We start from the raw sequence: 17,820 nt of genomic DNA on the forward strand, positions 1-17,820 counted from the left end.
AAGAAATTCTTCGTCGCTTGGGCGGGGTCCAGACGTATATAGAAGTTTGTGTAGGTATGGGTGTATAGGAAAGCGAAAACCTGTTTGAACGCCATCAATCATGGTGGTAGAAAAAGGTTTGCTAATGTCTCAAACTGAAAAGCTCCCGGAATGATTTAAGGTGAATTTCGTCATGTGATTTCCAACTGTTTCGATAATTTGATTCGGATAAAGCGGGACTCCGGCAATGGGTCACCTTTTAACCCCGATCAAACTCCCTCCCAATTCATTCACTCTACCCTTCTTCCGCCCTCATGCTTTCTCCAGACGAATAAATGGTAATTGGAAGCTACCATTAGTTTGCTCAATTCCCACGGTTAACACACGGTTGAGAAATTGCGGCTTGGTCTTGCTTTCGAGAAACAACTATTTCGCAGACAGGGGAGGAGAGATTCGAGGTAAAACCATATTGATATATCGCACACTTGATCCTTTTCCTTTTCGGATGATCGCAGCGGGATCCTTCCGAGCAGCGATATAAGGAATCGGTTGAACTTAACGTGTACCTGGTACAACCTATACATAATTTACCGTCGAAGCAGCTGGGTGGGTAAACAGCACGAGATTCAGTAACATGGGCTGGGTAGGATAGTAAAGAGGGGTGTCGATGTAATACAATAAAAATGAATGTACTTACGGGGGTCCCCGTGATAAAGTTACGTAATATTCGATAAGACCTCGCTGTTTACCTGGGAAAAACTCAACGGAAATTGGTATCTATGGAAGTGGTGGTCGAAATGGCCAAGAATATATGATAGAGATAGTATGTATGCACGTACAGTAATATTCATTAATGGGTTTTCAGTGGGTCACTATTTTTTTGGAATTAAAACTGGAACGAGTTTCCTTTCTCAGAAAATTTTATGTGTCAATGACTATAGCGACGTAAGTGACAGTAGACGTATAAAATTTCAAAAGAAAGAACGCTTGTCTCAATTTTTCTTTCAAAAAAATAGTGAGCCACTGAGAATCATTGACGAATATTACTGTACAGCATAGGCGCCAACTTTGCTAACACCCCGGTGGTAGCCTTGCAAAAAGATTAACTATTTTGGAAACGAAAATATTAATGTGAGAAATTGATGAGTCATATTAAAAATAAACAAACTAATGGAAACATTTCAATTAAGGTTTATCCATAAAGTTTATCTTGAATTGCATAAAATCAGTCGGATTTACCCTACTCTCTAAATATGAATCAGTTATAAGTATACTGCTCAAGAAAATCAGTGTATATTTTGTCGATGCGTATGCACTGATTTTTTACAATGATATAATTGCGAGTCAGTGAATTTTTACTGATTCAAATTCAGAGACTATGCTAGATATCCTTGAAATATCCGGTATAATATACAGTCAGGTAATGCAATTAAAGTATAACGGACCAAGGAAAGGGAGGGCGTAAAGTTTATCCGGAAAGAAGTGGCTTTGTAAAAAAGTTCTCTCAGAGGCCCCTTCCCCATGTAATAAAAACTTTGTTCGTCTAGTTTCACACCGAGATTCCGGCCTGTCAACAAAACCAACGACTTCGACCTGAGTTCTGCTTGAGATAAGTGTTATTCACAAGTTTTCAGTTGACTTTTTTTTTTGGTTTCTTACTTCAATCTTACGTCGGAAGTCTTGTCCATACTTCGGGGAATCCTGTGGCAATTACTTCATGGTTCACAATTGTAAGACGTGCTCTTACAGCTGTGGACGACGATTACTACCTTTCACGGTTTATGCAAAGCATTCCGCACGACTTTATTGGCGTTTGTTCAAAATAATAGACTTATTCTTTTTTCCAATCATTAACGGATCATCCATTGATTACGTCACACGCAAAGGGGCAGGTAGGGGATCTACAAAGTATGACACGATGTGAGAGGGGGTGAGGGGGAATCATAAGATTCATCACGTCACATTTAATATTCATGCACCGAAAAATTGATAAAGCTTTTATTCAACACATTTTCGCTCCTTGATGAGAGATTTTTATTTTGGTTCTGTTGTTTATTTGTCATTAAAAATGAACAAATTGTACAAGACCCTGTTTCATAAACAATGACAACGATGCTCTATGGTCGGACGAAGAAGATGTTGAAACTTCCAATTTTCGCATCGTCATTCAAACAGATAAAATGGGTGCTTGTCAGTAACGAATAATGTAAAGGAAAGGTTTGAACGTCCATGGACACAGGATAATTAATTTTTATTTCAGCCAAAAGCAAGATAAGAATAGGTATAAATTAATTTTGAGTATTTATCTATTGGCTGAGAACGCACAAACTGTTACTATACTTAAAAATATTGAAAAATCCTTGGAATATTAGGGGTGCTGTTTCAATCAAGTTCTAAATTAAAAATTGTCAAATGAGTGTCCTAACAACAGGGGGGGGGGTATGAATGTGATTACTTGTGACAAGGATGAGAAACGATGAAATTTGTGTGACGTAATTTATGGATGACCTCTAAGTTATCTGCGAAAGGCTGAAGGACACGTGTGTTTCTAGGAATGAGGTGTAATATTGTTCAGTTCTGGTCGGAAGGACAATTATGTTTAATTAGAGGTCTTCACGGTTCGTTAGAAGCCACCCTCCGCCGTTTGGAGGTACTAAATTGTTCTCGGCGTTCCAATAAATTACGTAATTACTTAATTAGGAAATCTCGTTGCTGCAGTAGTGATAATTACAATCAAGAAAAAGACTCTTCGAGGCTGGGATTCGAATAAATTTTCCTGATCGTTTTCATCCGTCTCCGTTAGTCAGGTAAACGAGACTGGACCGTCAACTCTTGATGCTGTTTTTATCGCACGTGAATTTACGGTTGTAATACCAGTGACCACATGTTGCACCTGGCGTAACCAAGACAAGGTAACTTGTACAGTTGTACCTACATTGTATGGATTCATTGAAGTGGTTGGCTGGAGCCAGTCGACGTGACTCCGTACAAATGATCAGAAAAAAAAAAGTTGTCGAATTGGATGAATACCAAAAAGTAATCGTCTCATGGAATGACGTCGTAATTTCATGATCGTTGCATTGATTCGTCAAACCACTTCAATTGCTCGTAACTAACAAAATCCCGATTTATCTTTTTGCAGTTTATCTCTGTATTATAACCCCGTTGAAAGCAAAGATTAAATGTGATTGGAAGTCAATTGCGACGAACATTTGTCTTTGATTTGACTCAAGGATAGTTGATCATCTTCTAGCTTTCTTACCATTGATACGTTGGAACCCGGTATTCATGTGCATCTTCGGGAATTGCTCTCCATGGCTTTCGCTCTTTTATGGGAGTAGGTGGAGCCAGGGTTTCCCGACATTTCTCAGCGAAATATCTTTGGAATAAGGAGGATAAAAGGCGAACGACCAGCCCTCGAAGCCGTACCGCGAACTTGACTCGAACGTCAGCGCGATACGGATTCACCAAGTGGAGGCGAGGCCGATAGGTATATAATACAAGAAATAAAACGAGCGCTCAGTCTATCCGCTTTATTTACGGGCGTCTACCTTTATCCTTGCCTACCCTGCACTCTATTTTCTCGCTTGCAGTTCGCAGTTGAAAGTAGTTGCTTGTTCTACGATAACACCTCGCTTTCGGCCTTCGTCGGCTCTCGGGACTGCTGCACACGTTGTTATCGGATTTTCCGTACCCTACGTCGTTAAGAGCTACACGCACCTCTAAATTACAGTTAAATCTAGCGTAGTCAAGGGTAGGCATGCTGAAACATACCCCTTTGCATTAATTCCGACCTGACATTTCCATTTTTCTTTCTACTTTTAAGCAACGAAATTCAAAATTATAAGAGCTTTGAAACTGCCCGCTCAATGTGACCAGATTAATAGATAACAGGTTGAATATTATATTGTTACAATTTCGAGTTGCTAGATTGATAGATGACAGAAAAAAGCATCGTTTGAGGTTTCAATATAATATTAAGCTTCAACAGGCAGTTCGGTATTCGATAGATTCTACAAACTGCTATTAATTGCGCCCGACGAAACTTCGGTAACTGTGCCGCATATGTATGTATCTCCAATGCATGAGGAAATCAAGCAAAACCAAAGGGCTGACTTGACGTGGATATTGTGTAATACGAGTGGCTTGAAATTCAAGTTTATCAAACCAATTGACGTATCTCGTATAATGGAATTGAAATCGAAACCATTAAATAAAAGTCTCACATCATGGTATTTGCTTATCTATAGCGGGCAGAAAGCCTGTGAGGTTTACCAAATTTTATTTCAAAAACGTAGCTTTGCGTTTTCGATCCTGTTGCAGGGCCAACATTTAGACTCGAAGACGTTCGTTTATATCGTATCGAGAATCTCCATTTATTCAAGGTTTAATCTATCTTCGAATCTTTCTCGACGAAGGCTTACACGGTGAATATTGGAATTTTTATCTTCTTCGAAGAATATATCTTCGATTTTCCCTGTGCATCTTTCTCATATCTTTTCGTCGTATTTTTTATATAGTTAACGTTTTCTTGCCACTTTTTCGACGGGAAATCTACGTGTTCCGTACCTATAAAAGCTCGCATTATTTCCGGACCTTGACCAATTCCACCAATATTTACTAAACCCGTAAGTACGGCGGTAGAATGACAACTATTTCGTTATTAGGTAGTCATCGTTATCACCCTGCCATTTCCATTTCCATTCTCATAATCATTCCCGCTACTTATTTCTGTAGGCAACTGCATGAAGGAATTCACTTAAGATTTTAAGCTCCTTTTCTTAATTTTCTCTGATTGGTCGTATACATAGCTTCGCCGTAGAGCCGTAACCATTCTATTGGATTACATCCTATAAGATTCATCTTTCAGTAGACCGTCCTTCTGCGAAGATGAGAATTATTCTAGCCGACTGACTCACGTTTTCGGCGACGTGGTATAAGAGCATTCAACTTTATTTCAAGCAATCAGAGTATGTATGGACTTTATAATGGTTGTTTCCAAGTAAGCGTCGCAGTATGTTCGGTTACCTATGACTTAGGGGAACAAATATTGGTAATACAGATACCTATCGAGTTTTAATTACTTTTGTCGAGTCAAGTCATGTGATCACTTTACCGTGACTCTGGAACGTGATCACTGAACGCTTCAGCACAGGTTGTAAAGGACGAAACAACTGCTTTGCCAAATCCACGCAATCTGGCAACCCGGGTAGTTCCAGCTTCTTCGCGAGAACTTTCAACGCGCTACCTACCAATAACTTTGTACTACCGATATTTGTTCCCTCGCTGGCAGGCAATCCAACATGCTGCGTCGTTTACTTGGAAACACCCGGTATACCCGGAGGATGGTCCCCAGAAGAGTTATACATAGAATATTTCACTCTTGGTAAGGGTTGATCAAATTCACAGGTTAAACATTAGAATAGTTGGGAAATTGTGACATTAATGATAGGAGCCGAAGCAAGAGCGTCTTCAATTTCCATTTTCGGCTGTGCACATATTATACGTAGCAGAGACGCGATCAGCGTCTACTGGTGGATTGTGACGTAGGTATGTACATTTACACATGGTTAAATCTGAGAATTTCCGAGGTAATACATATTGCAGTTGGCGTTTGGTTCGAAATTCAAATCTCACAAAGAGATCTACCAACCCACTACCCACCCTCACCCCCGTGGCGTGAAACGTTCCAATTTCGAGGACGACACACCATCCGTCAAGTTGGGCGTCAACGCATAAGCCCGCCGTGTCGTGAAACTCACGGATTTATCTTCGGCAAGGTATTTGCTTTGAAAACGACGACTGCGACAACGACAAGGACGTCAAGCAACGCACTGTAAAACGAGCTATACGTATGACATGGTTAACTGGAGAGCCCCCTTTACTTCCTGGTTACAGTATACCTCCTTCGGGAGGCGACAACGGGCTGCATACAGACCTGGTGTGAACGGTATAAGCATAAGATCCATCCGGACGACGACAGCACCAGCGGAGAGGGTATAGAGAGCATACTAATGACGTCGTGTTTTCTTGGTGGTTTCTACCCTCGTACACGTGGCTCGCCACCCTATAACGGTAAATATGTGAATGCGAACACGAGTGAGTAATTAAATTAATAGGATGGGATGCTGGAGGCAGATAATGGAGCGAGCGCCATCCTTTCGCGAAAATCACCATCATCATCATCAACCTGCACGCTAACGCCTTGCGTGAGTTTCCATACTCTATACGCGGGCCATGGTGCCATTGTGTAAGGGTGTAAGGCTAAAGGGGGATGACAAATTATCAGCGGGTCATTCTGGGAAGCGGAAATATATCATCACCCATCGGAACAATTAATAAAGCCCATTAATAATAGCATTCGTGTACATAAATTTGAGAACTCATGATACAACGGGAATAAGGTTGGACGGGAAACTCATTGTGAATCTCCTAGAACATGCATTTGTAGACCGAGAGATAAATGTGGTGCATGATCTTGTAGGGCATTAACCTCGATTGATAGGTTTAACTTATTCAGAACATGATAGTTTTTACCATTTTTATGGCTACGGTGACCAGTTCATGATCACGATGAAATTTATAATGGCTTCATTTGACCCTAAACAAAGTCTTGCTGACAATTTTGACCACATTCTTTTCCCAGTGTAACAATATAAAGTAGAGCACTGACTGGTTAGTTCCACCATAATCCTTGAGAATAATCTTTTTTCCTACATTTACACGGTTATTTTTTTTCACAGAGTACAGTCATGTAATACAAAGAGTTTATAAATATGCTGGTTTATTTCGTGGAAATATCCGAGGGGTAATTCAACGAAACCTTAATCCGCCTGGATTTATGCAATTCGGAATACACTTACTGCAATTACGCCTGTTTTTTGGCAACGCGACTGCATTTTACCAATCGACATTTGTTTCGTGGCCAAACATTGGAGAGAGTGAGGACCGTTGTCCGATCGCGGGCAATGAGACAAGCATCTATCGATAAATTGTATTCTTAAATATCAATACGCAAGAGAATTTCGGTAAAACGTGCAATGAATTGCATAAAACCCAGGCGAATCTATTGAATGAGTTTTCGGAGAGCGTTATTTCATCTCTACGTTTCAATTGACGCTCAAACATATCGGCTTTTAAGCATTATGTGCTTCATAGATACAAATTCAACAGTGAAAAATTCCTTTACGATGCTGTCAACTCGCTCGGGACAATCTGCGAATTTAATTTTTCGTCCATATCAAAAAGTTACCCATGTGTAATTTCATACGTCTCACAAGCTGTACAATAAGACTTTTGTAGCACCGGTGTCGAAAATCTAATGTAAGTGTAAACTATTCATTTGACTGGCCGTTCAAACAAATGTTTGTGCTCCAAGTTGAAAAATCTTAAGTCAACCTTAAAAAAAGAAGATCTTCAAAGATTCAATGCTCTATCTCACTATTAAGAGGTACCGGTAATTTTTTTTTCTTTCTTATAAAATAAGATTTTATTTGTTTTCAGACCGTGATCTTTTTGAATTTTATAACCATTCAAAAAAAAAGAACCATCGATCATGCCGTCTAAAAAAATGTAGCCTAGAAATTAGTCTATTGAAAATCATTAACAAAAAATTACTCGCATCCCTAACAGTAAGATAGAGCATTGAAACTGTGAGGAACTTCTTCTTTCAAGGTTAACTTAAGATGTTTCAATTTGGATCTACAACATTGTTCGAACGGCTAGTCAATTATTCATGCATAATAATTGGAACCATCTTGAAGCAGTAATGCGCTCAGTATTTGAATAACAATTTTTCCAGATCGGTACGATATAGGTATCGGCAAACGGCATTAACAATTCCTTTCTCGCAATTCTCTCTACGTATCGATCGTGGCAGTTACGCAAATCAATTAATATAGTAGCTGGCTAAGGTTGATGGAAAAGAGCGGAAGCGAAGTTCAACAGCTCGCTCGATAGTGTTTTTTTTTTCACGCACTCATTGATTTTCATCGAATTGCTTCAGAGAATGATTTCCGTTGCCCACAGTGAGCGTGTTCATTCGTTTGAACGCTTCTTTGCGTACAATTCCCATGAGGCTTTGTCAAACAATTTTATAATTCCAGGTTTGACGCATTGTATAGCTATGATTCCCGAGCTTTGCAAACGGCGTGTGTGAAAAAGATTGCGTCGGATTTTAGGGGCGAGATTTATCGGTAACACCCCTTTGTATGTGGAAATATCAAGCAAAACGATTTCCTATTTCATTTCTGTCCCACGTAGCCATCGTTCTCCTTTTTTTTTCTTCTTATTTCCTTTACGTCCACATCCTTGCTATTTTATTGTCATCGTGCAATTGTTCAACCATGTCCAATCATCCGCTGGTTTACGAGAGTAAGACTTTTTTATGAGCGAACTGATGCACGCACATCCAAGAAACGGCGAACAATAATTTTTTCTTAGATTTCGTGAACCACTTTTCATTCATATTATGAATAGAAAAAGAATCATGAATATGCATGTTTTGCCGAACTTGGGGTAATTATAAAGTTGCTTTTCCATTGATCTGAATTCTGTAAAGCTTATCTTCTGTTTGGCCAAAAGAAGGTACTTTTCATCAATTTTCTTGCGATGTACTCGTATAAGTCGTATACTGTTAAGAGACTATCAGATCTCTGGATCACGGATTCTACTGAAACTTCTGGGGGTGTTTCTTCGGCCTCAAATATATGGAACTTCTGACATGTAGTTCCACCTATTGGGAATTTCTTCGCTCAATCTATGATGGATCAGTTCACGGTTTATGTTTTACTATCGAGCTGAAATAATAGCAAATCCGTTTCAACTTGAATCTGTAACATCCCGTCACCTAAACTTCATTGGAGCTCAACGAAAATTGATATTTAAGACAAAATAAACAATAGGCTTTATTTACTATGGCACTTCACTCGTCAAAGTACTGATGTAATCTATTTTACTGGGATTATAGGTATCTTATTTTACTATAGGTGCCTTATTTCAGGCGCAAGAAACGACCGTAGAAAGAGCAGAATCCATGAATCAGAGGTCTCGTACTCTACTTGTAAGTATAATACACTAGATTATCACGAGAGATAGATTATAATCGAGCAAATTATTCATATTCGATATTCAACCATATTGAAGCCATTTAAAACGAAGTATCGATATTTCAGCCTTCCTTTACAAGTTCTGTATTTTTTATTTTTGTAGTTTTGAAGAGACCCTTCATGCTCAAGAATATGATAGCTTGATAAACACTCAATGCATGACTATCTCGTAATAAGATTGATAAGACGTATCGATTTTCGGGCAACCAATCTCCTACTTAATAACATCCGGAACCCAGGCAGCCCGATTCTGATCCTTCCGGGGACAAACTGTTTCAGAATTCGACACGCCGTGTGTTCGCACACACATTGTAATGGTATAACTTTAAGGAATTCAAATTTGCGTCGAGCTGTATAGACAGGTACAATTACTGGCAAAACTGGAGTAACGTGATTGTATACATATATATGTACATACGTACGTTGAGCGGGATTAAATTGGGTAAGTCCTGCTTTGGTGTAGAACCTTGTTGGATAATGTTGGATTAATGTAGACTAAAAGCCCGGCGCCGAACGAAGCGTCGTTGTCAACACCTCGCGAATATTTCGAATTTCGTGCATGGCAGCGTTCACCCTCGACTTTCTCACACTCTTGAAGTGCAGAAGTCATCTCGTCTGATTCGTGAATTGGAAGGCTTCTCCTGAACAGGAAGAAAGCGTAATTCCTGTTTGATTGAATGAGATTTTTCATTCCACCCTCAGTCCTCCTGACTATTTATTTTTGAACACAGATTGTGCAATATCTTTCTTGCAAGGTGGAACGAATCTGACATACGAGTGCGAAATTTAGCTTACAAATTGGGATCGTACTTGTTTCCCCTCGAGTCTCATGAATATGTAGATTGCCAGAGTGAGGAAATAAAGATTTCATTCTCCTTGAAATTTTCATCATAAATTTGAAGACAGGTGAAGTAATTTGTTCACGGAGAAACCTCCGCACAATCAGTAAATACTTCTGTCCCTGTTCGGTATTTCAGGAATTTCTCAGGATTCCGATACGAAATTTGTATATTTATTATCCTGTCACGTTTACGCGAGCTTCTCGTAGGACCTTCGAAAAACATAAGGTATCATCAGGAACGTATGATTTTATTGAGGTTCCTGTTAGCCAGCAGAAGGGATGTCTGGAAGGCGTCATTTCGCCAAGGTTTCTGGAACCCCGGGAGAAGGCCATCTGCGAGACTTTTGTGGGAATTTATGCTGTGCAGAAAAGTCGAGAGAGGGAGAAATCCGATACAGAAGTCTCAGAAGTTTTTCCTCCGGAAAAAGTACGAACATCTCCGCGTTTTCTGTAATTATTATTTCGTCCGTTTGACGGAGGATGGACGAAAGAAATGAGACAGAGGAAATGATCTGAATTACATGTTGTAATTTTTTGTGCTTCCGTTGCGAGCTTACTGTTCGAAATCTGTAAGAGTACGGATTGTTGTGACATGTTCAAGGGTACATGGAACAGTCAGCTGAGAAATGTGTCGAAACAAAATCGTGAACAAACAAAGGCTTAAAACGCGAAGCCGAACCTTATCAAGTCAAATATAATTGAAAGGGTTTGTGTGTTTTTGAAAAATAAAGTATACTCTTGATTTATATTTTAATATTTTTTACCAGAGTATTCGGAAAGTTTGTCCGATTATAATGAAAAATAGTTCGTTCCGTTCACAAATAAATTATCTACGAATCGATTGAGACAGATATTCTCTTGAGCTTGTTGATTAGTAATAAGTTTAATAATTATGATTGCTATAATTTCTAAACGATGAACTTGCAATTTAGCAATTATGTTACCAAAAGCTAATTACACGATTTACGGAGATTAAAACGAGGTATTTTTAATCAGCATCGAACAACCAATTTGTTTCAAACTTAAGAAATTTTGAAATTTGGGATTTCAAATTTTTCGCCTTTGTCACGGGTATTTTATTATAGTTATAACTGTCTATACTAGCTCAAGTGAGAATTTCCAGGCTTTGAGTTTAGCACATGTTTGTTTCAACATTTTTTCGACCTGACTATACGTCTTATATATTTTATGGACTTTCGTGGACGAAACATCGATCATTTTTGTTAAGTTTATTATGAGATAGTAGATACAAAGATTTCTTGGAAAACGCAAAAAAGAAAAAAAAAAAAATAGATTGGAATTATGAACAATAGCTTGGACACCAATGTTTTAATTTAATTCGATTGAAAGTGCTTAACAATCTAGTAGATTTGCTCGATTTTACTCTACGCAGGCTGATTTTATTGAAAAGACTATTTTCCAGAAAGTTACTGGAACTGTTTTTTTTTCAACAAGTTGGCATCGTGAGATATTTAATCTTTTAACCTTGCATCGATATTGATTATGAACAACGGATGGCAGTATTGAATTCACAACTAAAAAAATAGGACATTTTTCGCAGTGACTCTGTAGGAAATAGTATTCCGAATGATCTAAGCTATTATTGGTGTGAAATCGAACGCTTCTGTTGGATTTTTAACAAGTTTCAAGCGATTTGAAATGAAACATAGATCTCCATCTTCAAGCTTATCTTCATAATTTCACTATTTCATGGTTTCGTTTTTCCATAGATTTTCCTAGCTCACCAATATAATCATTTGTTGAATTCTCGATGTTCGATTATCTCGTAATAAATCAGAAAAACGGTATCGATTTTTGACCAACCAGCCTCCTCAGTTCTTGGATGCAGTTATAGTAATTGGACGTCGTTAATTGAATCCTGGATTGCATCTAGTAATTGCAATGTTGCGTTTACACTACGATGGAACGCAAACCCATTTATTCTAATGTGAAAGCCTTGTTATGCACCAGCTTGCTCCAAAGCGTTGGCAGCCAGCCTAACAGCGTCTAATCTAACGTGTAATTGATACTTGCATCCACTTCCGGTGCCTCCAACTTAATCCCTCCGGCCTCGTGCAAACATACCCGATACGTCAAGGAAGAATTCATTCTGCTAATAAATTCGGCACCATCATCGTGAGTATCATTGTCTTCGCAAATTCGATTCACTTTTGAATAAATGTAGATTTTCATCAGAAGATGTCCGTCAAGATTCGGAAAGTGAATCAGCGTCATTTGCGGGCGTAATATTCTGACTTGGCGAGGTTTTAGCACTTGTTAAGTAATTAGGGAAACCCGCGAAGGTGACGGTACCTTAATTAATCAGAGGGGCGAAGTCCTCCTTGATAATTGAAGCAAATTTATTTACGAGTCGTGTCCTACCTCATTCATGTCCCAATCCACCTTGGTTCCCCTAATTTTGCATCAGTTACGATTAAATCGCGAGGCCCTGCGCGCGAAACAGTAAATGAATTTTCGGAATTTGAATAATGCTCGACGCCGACACTGACCGAAAATCGCGGGTTCGCGTAATTTAAAGAGCCAAAACGGAATCTCCTTTGATTGCGTATACAATTATACCGCATTCGGAAAACGGAGGAAAGAAAGGAAAATGCGTATAAGCAGATTCCACGTCGCCGTATAAGCTAGGTCTCCTATTTACTAAAATCCCAAATGAAAAGCGGCGCTCTTGCCAGATACCTGAACCTTACACCCGCCCTCGCAAACAGCTTGTTTGCCGTTTCCGGTTCTACCGCCTTTTTCGGTCCTCTGGAATGATTCGATTTCACTGCTTCTCGTGGCATGAGAAAATTGGATGGTGACACGAATATTCTCTCTCTCTCTCTCTCTCTCTCTCTCTTGAGAGAGAAAAAAATGGAAATAAAAACATGAGGAATTTACCGATCATTCGGAGATATTCCATTGCCTCGCATTTCAATAACTGGAGGGAATCCATTCTATAAAATACTTCTGTGTTGTACCGTTGGAAATAAATTGAAACACATCGAGGACGTTCTATTCTACGATACTGGAGTTGAAAAATAATTAACGGAGGGTATAAAGCGGTTATCAGCAGCAGCAGCGTGCTGAAAAATATTTCCGGATGATATGGAAATGGGATAAAGACAATACTCTAGGCTCAACTCGACGGTTCTGGACTTATCGATGAAGTTAGAAAATTGGAATGGAGTCCAGAGCATAATGAAGAAAAAGTTCACCGCGGAATCACTCTCTCGTCGAACTCGCAAGACTGAAGCTTTGCAGAAAGCTCGCGACTAGTTTGTCAGGTAATTTGTCGACTGTTTCACCGGCTGGAACAGTCCGTTTGTTAATTTTACCTTGAACTTAGTCGAGCTGTGGTTTTGTTAGGTTTAGGTAAACAGCCTCGTCTCGCGTGCGAAGAGATTCTGCAGCTGTTCTGAATTCCTTTGTTTGGCGTTTAAGGAGAACGGTTGGCCAAAAAACCGTGCTTGTTATTAATTTTATCAAGAGATAGTCGTACGTTGAGTATTTATCAAACCATTATAGTTATAAGCTGTGAAGATTTCTTTAAGAATACAATAATACAAAATACTGGATCTATAATCAAAAGCTTAGATATCGATGTTTCTATAACACCATATGTTGGTCAACAATATCGGTACAATGTAATAAAATTAAACGATCAACGATGGCAACATGATAAAAAAGTGTTCAAGTAATTTTTTAGAAAATAGTCTTCGGAATCAAATGATCCATCGTAAAGTGAAATTGAACGAATCCACTGAATTTTGAACCATTACGAAACGATTTGAAGTGACGCATAGATATCTAAGCTTTCGTTTATAATTCAGGCATCTTTGCTTTACGTATTTACGAAGAGATCTTTCTTGCTTACGAATGCAATAACTTGTTATTTGATTAATACTTGACGTACGATTTTGGGCCGACAATTCTCTTAAAATTCCTTACCGCTTATAATCTTGAGATTACAGAATAACATTTTTCACACAAATCTGAAACTAGTATTTCATATTTTGCAGTAAATTCGCGCGACATGCGGTACTAGGATTTTCATGTATAACGCATATATGCAGTAGCTGGGGAAATCTCAGATATAGGTATATATTTATTGCAGTTGATACCTCGGTGAGCCCCTGCAGGTTTATATCGCAGACAATTCCGCAGAGTTTTGTGAGACTGCATTTTCTTGAATTACACCAGCATTTTTCACCGGCTTCCTCCGCCGCAGGCTCGCCCTCTGGGAATCGATGATTTATTCCGGCGGATTCAAACGTCTCGGAGACAATTTTCGAAAAGTGGAAAATAAGCGCGGTGCACGGTTGCTCTCGGCTTTCATCGGACAACCGGGATTTCAGAATATCCTTGAAAGGTTTCCGTAGATTATCGTGTACAGTTGATGGTCGTTGTATGGTTGCAGTAGCTGCGAAGCATTATTTTGAGCAAACCCCGTTTCTAGTAACCTAGATTATCTTTTTTGCATTAAGTCATTGTGAAGTAAAGTAATACGCGGAAGGAATATAACATTCATCGTATCACAGAATATTAAAATCTTCACATTCCCTCCGCGTTCCTGACGTTTCACCGCGAGCAATAAAAAAATTCCCCAATAAGTTAAATTATATTTCCTGCGTAAGAATTTAATCGAAGTTGATATATGTAGGTAGGGCTTGAAAATATCAAAATCACACTGTTTCCAAGAAAAATTTCATTGTGATACCTATCTACCAGAAAACTTTATCGATTTTGATATCGTTACAATAACGGTTTAAATAATTGTTGGAATTGTAAAAAAATGTGATGCAAGTGAGTGTATAGAATGATTATGTTAGTTGGCAATACTGTGTTTTCTGGCTAATGCTACATTAAGACTTTTTCTTTAACTCGGGTACTACAACTTTCTACTTCAATAAGACGTCAACATCAATTGTGTGTGGCCATAATCAAAAAGAATTATAATAATACGTACCAGATTTTCGGGTTATCGTAGCAAAACTAACTCCCATTTTGTATGCAAAACAATATTTTTCCATTACGTTAAAAAATAGAAAAAGATATGGACTGTGGATAAGTAATCACGACTAGAAATTTATTTTGATAAAGGAATGCGAGATATCCAGCTGCAGGTTTCCATTCGTGTTACAAGTCAAGGTTGATCTATTCCAAAAATAAAACCTCGCGATGACCGTCGAGCTGAAACTAAAGCCGGTTCAATTACTCAAATGTTTCGCGTTGTCACTGCATTGCGGATCGAATCACCTTAAAAAATACACTCGCATCACACACTGACGTACATAACGTGTAACAGAGCAATGACGGAATGGCATGCCGGTAACACGCATAGCGCTTGCTTATCTCGTACACACGGCAGGCAGTCGGTTGTTAACGAGGACTTGGCATGCTCTCTGCATGATGGGTATTTAGTAGGCCTACACCAACAGTTTATGTGGAAAGCGTGCAAGCCTTGTCCGTTTGTCAGCCGAGCTTCGTCTCTTGGTAAATATGAAATACGGTCCGTTCGATTGGCTCACAAGCCGCCCGATTGGTCGCCATATTCTGGGGCTGTGCGATTAATCGTAGACGTCGATCAAATGATTTTCCAATTTATTGATTGATCAGTTGATCGAAAAAATAATATATCAAGAAGACGGATTATTTGATTAATTGAAAAATGAATTCTTGAAGGTGCCAATTAATCATAAGTTTTGAATAATCGATTACTTGCATGAACCATTAATCAGAATTCTTGATTATATGATTATCCCGAAAAACTATTAATCGGAAAACAGTGATTTAAAAGGGGGGGATTACTCTATAACCGATCGAAAAGACGACGATGTAGAAGGGTTGATAATTCGATCAATTGAAAAGATGTCCAATCGGAGTCTACGATTAATCGATTATCGGTATAGCCGTATCGCATTCCATCGTCTTGGAAAATGAGCCGTGTACCTTCAGTATATTTCGAGTCATGTAATGAATATACGTGTCGGTTAACTTGTGAAAGGGATTCGCCTGCAGGGTCGAAAGAAAATTTATTCGCCGTTTCGTGGTTCCTGCAGCAAAGACAAGAGAGAGGCGGTAAGGCGATGGCAAAGTGTCTGATAACGGCTTTTCGTTGCTATTTCAGAGAGAAAATTTCGGGATTATAGGCGCAGAGACGTTGAAGCTCCATCGACGACGCCTCCCTTCCTCTCATCCCCAGCTTCTCCATTCAAGACAGAAATTATTCAAAGCTCCGTCAGCCGGGAAAGAACAAGTGGCTATTTATCTGCGGGAAAGAGACACGTTTTTACGCCTCCCATACGACCTGGAAGCTCTGCGTGGGCAAGGCGAAACTGCGAAATAAATTTTAACGATTTCTCCGGGCGGGAAGCTCCCCAGACGGCGAGGCTGGCCATCATTAAGATCTCGACAAATCTTTCCAGATGGGTGGAAACATATTTTCCATCGCATTCCATCCTCCATCGCCTGCTCGAGTTTACCATCGAATTCCGATATCTTTGGTTCTTCTAAAACGCGCTTCCATACAGGTATATGTAAATTAACCTCATATGTACGTATGTAAAATCACTGATCTAGTATTACACCAAGAGTCTTTTGCAAATTTCACTGCTCAGCGCCGTCAGATAGGCAACCGAAATTACATTTGACATCTGTACTACCATTTCCAACAACATCTAACTCGACAGCTGACGGAGACTTCGTCAGACGAGGAAGACTTTCCAGGAATTGCAGTATAAACCTCAAATGTAATTCCGGTTGCCTATCTCATGACGCTGAGGGGTGAGTTCCACGGTAAGCTCCCAATATATCACTTATCACAGTCATTAATTACTCAATTGTTGACGAAATTTTACCATTAATTTCTCCCTGCACAGCAGCTGTGTATCAGGTCAACCCATTTCGAAATATTAATTTCTGGAGATTCGGGTACGGTGTACGTTTTGTGGTATGAGTCGTATCACGACTGGACCATAGACTTACAAGATAGACTGAGCGCTCTTATGAGCAGCTTGAAGCCAACATTTAAAGGACAGTAATATGCTCGGAGTACTCCCCTCTTTGTCTGACGATATTTTCGGCGGGGATTGAGGCTGTAGAGGAGAATGAGGAAAAATCGTGCGACTATATCTATGGCTGTTCCATTTCCACTGCTCCCTTCTCTTCAACTGTGATGTCGATTGAAGAGAAAACGTAAATACTCCCGGCACATCTCTGTCTTGTATATGTTGGCTTCGGTGTTTCTTACGGGAGTGTTCGGTCCATTCTATAAATCTATGGGCTGGAACGCAAAGTGGAAGCCTCATTCTGAAATTTTGTAACTAACAGTAAAACGGCGATACTTCGGATAATGCTCAATGTTTTTGGATTGGGTAATATTGTTTCGTCTATTTTCCGCGACGCGTAACCTAAATCACCGAAAAGCCAAACAAGCAAATAATGAAGTGTAAGATAAACTGATTCTGAAGTCTATTTTATGGAGTGATAGAAAACAATCCATAGGATTAAGTGATTACTGGAAACTGTAATTCGTACTAAAATGTTCATGACGTGAAAAGTTTCAAGGAATTTTGGACCCTGAAATCGACGAAAAAGATATATGTTGGTTGTAGTTCGAAATTCAGCCACGAACGCGCTTGTGTTGTCAGTATAGGATATGAAGTATGGCATTGGTGATGCCATGAAGTGAGGAATATTCGATAATAACGACAGCAGCGCCACCACAGCCTATATATCTTTTTCGTCACTTTCAGGGTCCACATCCATAGTACAGCGTTCGGGCTCCTTACCTCTAGTCTCCATGTTTATTCTGCTGTTTTTACACGAATAAAAGAAAGTTTGTGTTGAGTAATCTTCTTCGAAATAAGCTGGTTCGGAAACGTGATCAAA

The sequence above is a fragment of the Neodiprion virginianus genome, chromosome 2 (genome assembly GCF_021901495.1).
Source record: "Neodiprion virginianus isolate iyNeoVirg1 chromosome 2, iyNeoVirg1.1, whole genome shotgun sequence".
Classification (NCBI taxonomy): domain Eukaryota; kingdom Metazoa; phylum Arthropoda; class Insecta; order Hymenoptera; family Diprionidae; genus Neodiprion; species Neodiprion virginianus.